Source organism: Echinops telfairi, unplaced genomic scaffold, assembly GCF_000313985.2.
Source record: "Echinops telfairi isolate 266 unplaced genomic scaffold, ASM31398v2 ScPeMD7_7469;HRSCAF=8507_1, whole genome shotgun sequence".
NCBI classification, from domain to species: Eukaryota; Metazoa; Chordata; class Mammalia; order Afrosoricida; family Tenrecidae; genus Echinops; species Echinops telfairi.
Window position 1 is genome coordinate 76422414 of NW_022111373.1, and position 5905 is coordinate 76428318.

Below are 5905 nucleotides of genomic sequence, written 5' to 3' on the forward strand. Positions count from 1 at the left end.
CCTGTGGGTTTGAGAGACTACAATTGTTTCCAGGAGTAGAAAGCCCAGTCTTTCTCCCTCAGAGTGTCTGGTGGTTTCGAACTGCCAAACTGGTCATCACCATACCACCGAGTTCCATAAATTAAGAGAAAGGCGGCATTTATCTACCTAATGGTTGAACAAAAACAACCAAACCAACAGCCAAGACTTATCTCGTATTACATTTTAACCATACTGAATCACCAGTAGATAGGTAAATGGTTTTCAAATTGTATGTCACAACCCTTCATTGTATCATGAAACCAATTTTATGAGTCAGAAATACTTTTTGGAAATAAAAGAGAAAGCATTATTTTTAAATAGCTGTGGTAAAACATATAGATGGGTAGGTATTATTTCTGGAAACTTTCATGAAACTATATATATATATATATATATATATAGAGAGAGAGAGAGAGAGAGAGAGAATGTGTGTGTAAGATGGGTTCCATTATAACATGTAGGCTGAAATTTAAACACACTCATTTATTTATATACCGTATATATTCCTGTATAAGCCAAGTTTTTTCAGCACATTTTTATGCAGTTTTTGTGGTAAAACTAGGTGCCTCAGCTGATATTCGGGTCAGCTTATACTTGAGTATATACAGTAATCTTATCAGGCATCTGCCTGCTTTATTTATTCAAGCTTTTATCTTCCACCCCCAGTCTTAATCTTTTTACTACCTAGCACCTTAAGTGCAAGCTGTTCAATAAATACCCATTTCATTAAAAACAAATCCATAAACTATAGCCACATGCATTTTACTGGCACATCTTGAAATAGACCTAAGGATGATTTTTTTTTAAGTAACCTGCCTATGGATATAACAGACCCCCTCCCCCAAATAATGGCTGAATGCAGATCATTCAGGAACATATCAATAGGAGCAGGGAGTGAAGTCCATTTTACATACCATATTGAAAAAGGAACAAAAAGTTCTTACTTCCTATTAAGTTAGTAGGAACTAGGGGAAATGTGATGGGGGGGGGTTGCTTTAATCACATCTTATATCATATTGGGGAGCTTTAATTATATCTTAGATTTGGGCCCTATTTAGTTAGACCCAAAGTCCAATAATGATTTTTTATCTCATATTTCCTTCTTACATTTAAATTAGACAAACAAAAAAATTAATTGATTAAACAAACAAAAAGCCAATAAACTAGTCTAAAGGATCAACTAGCACCACTAGTTCCAGAAAGTGAATAAACTAAAACCAGTTTTCAAAACAATCCAGAAAAGAGGGGTGAGGAGTGGGGGAGTGTCATTACATCTCTGTTAAGGGTGATGGGAAACGATGGAATCATGATGAAGGCCACACAAATGACCAGAGTTCGTGTCACTGAATTAGACATGTAAAAATGTTGAGATGACAAATGTTTTGTTATACTTGTACTTCAGTAATAAGAAGCTATGTCAAAATGGTATCTATTCCCCTTTCCAAAACAGTTCCTCTCTTTCAATCAGTCCCTAGCAAATCAGTTACACTTTGGGGGGCTTTTTTCACTAGTAAAAAGTAAATTCGGCTGAAGGAGAACCCAAAACTGCTAGCAAGAAGGAATTCCAATTGGATCACAACTGGTTGAACACTACTAACCTACAATTATACAAGAAGCACATTATGTTTTCCCTCAGAGGAATTAATGGTTAACGTTGTCAATTCTGCAACCTTTTTTTTTAGGTGGTTTCTGTACCACTCAGAAAAAAAGTACACAGGATCCCATAAGCCACTTCCAAGCACAGCGTACCACCTATCTGACAGTACAAACTGAACAGTCACATGTATGCAAGTGTGTCAAAAATGATCACTGGAAATAACCTCACTTCTCTGTGAACCCCCCCACTTCCCCATCATTATGCAACACACTTAAATGCCAATGTCAATCCAATCCTCCACATTCACAAAACTTTTAATTCCATTTTCCCTTGACTTTTCCGACGTACCCTCACAGTTGCAAGCGGCACTAGTAGGCTACAAGACACTGCTCAAACTGAATCACAGTATTTTTGCCATACACTGCATATAAAAATACATTTTTAAAATTTTAAGAGCAAGTTAAATAGGCAACATGTGCCTTGCGGATGTATACTGCAAACATTTCCCGGACTGTGAAAGAATGGAATCCTTAAACTCTAACAGAATCTGTTACCAAAACCACCCACCATGTCCAAATGCAAAAATAAAAAGGATGCTTCGTTCTATGGATTCTTCCCTCCCACTCAATGCTCCTCCCTGTCTACACATTCCAGGGCTTGATTATACACTCTTACACTGCTCTTAAATTAATAGGGACACTTTAACTCTTTGAAGGCAAGGACCACATTGTAGTCATTTTTAACCGTAACAGGCATTCTGTTGCTCAACCTAGTATCCAAGCCTAAAAAAAAAGGGTGTGTGTGAGGGGCTAGGCTGTAGTCAAAATGAGTTAGATTGAATTGATTCCACACTCAGTTCTATATATGCTACTCGTTTGATGCTGGGTATGTCACACCTCATTTCTTCATCCACTTGCATCCTCATCTGTAAAATTTGATGAAGCTAGAGCTCCAAATTTCTCTGACAGTGGAGGGTTACGGGGAGCCACACACAACTTCCACTTTTAAAGAAACGGTCACATTTTAAACACCAGCAATTTCATGTGGTTCAGCCAAGACACACTGATGGATTCCATAATGTGGCTATTGTGAAACAGGCCAAAAGAAAAAAGAGCACATACATTTTCACGAGGTAACTGGATAACCCAGGAGCAAGTCCTTTGTTTATCTTCATTGGCTAACTCCTATTGTTTCTCGGCCAAGTTTATCAAACATTGTGAGAAACCACAAAGCAAGCAGGCGTGGAGAATCCACGTCTGTCCGTCCCCCACCCCACCCCCCAAAGTACAGCCTAGGGCTTGATTAGATGCTCTCCCAATCATGAAAGGCAGGCACATATACTCAAAAGTAAACAGAAAATACATCATCTGCCTTGTGAGAGGCTGGGGTTATGCACGTCTTTTGTACGACCCCAAAACAAATGTACGTTTTTCTGGATCAAGTCTCAGAAGACATGCCCTCAAAATCTGAAATATTTCCCAAGACCACTGAAGATGCAAAACTGTTCGACTTCTGAACCTCCAAGAGACCTTTTCCCTAGCTATAATCAGAGCCGAAAAAAATCTACTGGGCGTGATCGCCAAGAGACACCTCCCCTAACAAGGAAGAGAAACGACTGGGGTCTTTGAGGGAGCCCCCACCGCCGGACGACTCTGGACCCGCTCAAACACTGCTCGGGGAAAGAACCGGGCTCGCGCGCGACTGACTTCGCAGCCTCCACGGAGCTTTTCCCGGCGCTTCCAGGTGCTGACGAACAGCAACAGCAGCGCCTGGGCGTGAACCCGCCCAGCACCGCGCCGCTTTCCCGACCCTGGGGGGCCTCCCTGGTCACCCCGCCGGGCACCCGCTGCGTCCGGACGCCGGGGACCCCGACTGCGCGGCCAGCGCTGCACAACCTCGGCCAGGACCGCCGGCCAGGGAACGCCCCGCCGGGATGGGGACGCCGCCCGCCGCCCGGGCCCGGTGTGCCCACCGACAGCCCCGGCCGACCTGCCGCCTGCGTTCGTCCGGCCGGGCCTCAAGGACGTCTTCTCGAAGTCCCCGCCACAGCGACAAAGCCGCAAACGCAGCTCCGGCCGGGGCGGCAGGCGCTCGCGGCAGCCACTTCCCAGGGGCGGCAGAAACGCGTAAGCCGCTCCCCACAGCGCCCCAAGCCCGCTCCCACCGACCGCTCCCACCCCCCCTTCACGGCCACCGCCCGCCTCACCTCTCGATTTCACTAGAGGACACCGAACCCCGGCGCCGGCCCTCCGGGCAGTCTCGAGTAAACGGAGCCGCGGAACGGAAGGAACCCTCGACTTACGCACACACGGAGCCAAACGAGCATCCGACCAATCCGGAAGGATCGTCCGATCGCCTAGCCAATCATCTGGGGACTGCACGGCCTGACGCCGGCACGTCACGAACGGTCGCCCTAACAACCGCCCACACCGCGCTGAGAACGGGCACCGCACCATCTCTCACCACGGCTTAGCCAACCAATGACGAGCCGAGTTCCAGCACTAGGTCCTGCCTATTGGTGGAAAAGCCGTGGGGGCGCAAGCTTGGAAGCCGCCTGGGAGAAGGCGATAGGGGGTCTGCGGGGTGGAGTGTCCGACAGCCCGAGACGCAACCTGTGGTCGTGGCGGCTATCAGAATCCTATGGGAGGCAGTGGAAGGACACGGAATTAGAGCCTGAAGTTAAATCGAGCACAGGGTCAGATTAAGAATTGAGAACTCAATTACTTAGTGGAGAGATGGAAAGAAATAGAGGCGATCCCGAAAAAAAAGAGTGACCAGAAAAGGGAAGTGGCTGCAGAGTGCCCACCCGAACTTCAGTATTCAAAACCGACACTTAACTCCAGTCCTCAAACGCGTGTCATCTCTCCCTACGTTCAACACTTCCGGAATAGTCGCTGGCTTGGCTTAATATCTTACATTTGAAATTTTCTTAAGGGCAGGGATTGTACCCCATCCCATTTTGTACCCCCGACAGCTTCCCGTGCCTTACTCATTGGTGTAAATGGTTCCAATCACCCGGGTCTCTGCCTCTCTCCTGTCGAGCCGCCGGCCACACGCTCTGGATTCTCTGAACTGCGTCTCGCCTGATTCCTCTGCCCTCACCCCGGTGCACGCAGGCCTTTATCACCTTCCCTGAAACACCGCATTCGCCTCCCCTAACTGGTCTGCCCACTTTTAGATGCTTCCACCCTCAAAGCCATCCTACACTGCTGTCAGAGCAATCTTGCGATTATGCCATACGCCTGCCCCTAAATCATGAGCAGTTTTTCATTGCCTCCTGGATTAAAGAACATACGAACATAGCCCCACCCTGCTTTTTCTTGCCTCTCTCTCAGTACTTCACCATAGGAATCTACGTTTCTGCCAAAAGAACAACTGCTGTTCTGTTTGTATGTTTGTTTCCAGTCACATTCAGTACCTTTTTACCTCTCTGCTTGGGTCTCTCTTTCAGCTGGGTATGCCTGCTCATTTTCAGAGCGGAAATCCTAGCTCTCCTTCAAGTGTTATTTCAGGTTCCATCCCCACCCCAAACCCCTCAAACACTCCGTTTCTCCCTGCTTTGAACATCCACATTTCCATAGTATTTTGTGACTTAATAACTTCTATTTGAACATTCTAAAGGACAGACATTGTAGCCCAGTCAGTTTTTAAAACCTCATATTTTGAAACTGTCTCAGGTACACTGTAGAAGGCATACCTCAGAGATCTTGTGGGTTTGGTTCCAACCCACTGCAATTAAGCAAATGCCACAATAAAGCAAGTCAAGTGTTTTTTTTAATTTCCCAGTGTATATAAGTTATGTCTACACTACTCGGTACTCTATTGAGTATGTGGAGCATTATGGAAATATCTGAAGTGTTGTGAGAATTACTTAATGTGACAGAGAGTCCAAACGAGCACATGTTGTTAGAAAAAGAACGCTGCTAGACTTGCTCGAAGCAAGGTTGCCAGGCACCTTCAATTTGTAAAAAGGAAAGGAATATCTGAAACGTACAATAAAACAAAGTAGTGCCGTATACATCCAGTAGGTGTTTTAATAAACTACTTTGCTGAGTTCTCATAATCTTTATAAATATTTATCCCCATTTTACAAAAAAATAAAAACGTGTCAAGCAACCGACTGTAGATCTGATAGGAAGAATGAGAAAAGGTAGGATTTGGCTCTAATTCTAAAGCTTAGGATGATTCTACTACATTCCACTGCTTATGTATTGGATCTTTATCCATATTTATTTATATATTAAAAACAATAACTGGAATGCCCATTGTGTACAATGTATTATAGTT

The 5905-nt window shown here is 45.1% G+C and overlaps 1 protein-coding gene across 1 annotated transcript in view; it reads right to left on the minus strand.

Annotated features, from left to right (window-relative positions):
- The window catches only part of HMGCR (3-hydroxy-3-methylglutaryl-CoA reductase), a 31628-nt gene extending 27739 nt beyond the window's left edge, over positions 1-3889 (minus strand). Inside the window, exon 1 of the mRNA XM_004703532.2 lies at positions 3825-3889. The gene's annotated coding sequence lies outside the window, so the exon portion shown is untranslated. The remainder of the gene's footprint in view (positions 1-3824) is intronic.
- Between the last annotated feature and the right edge of the window lie 2016 nt (positions 3890-5905).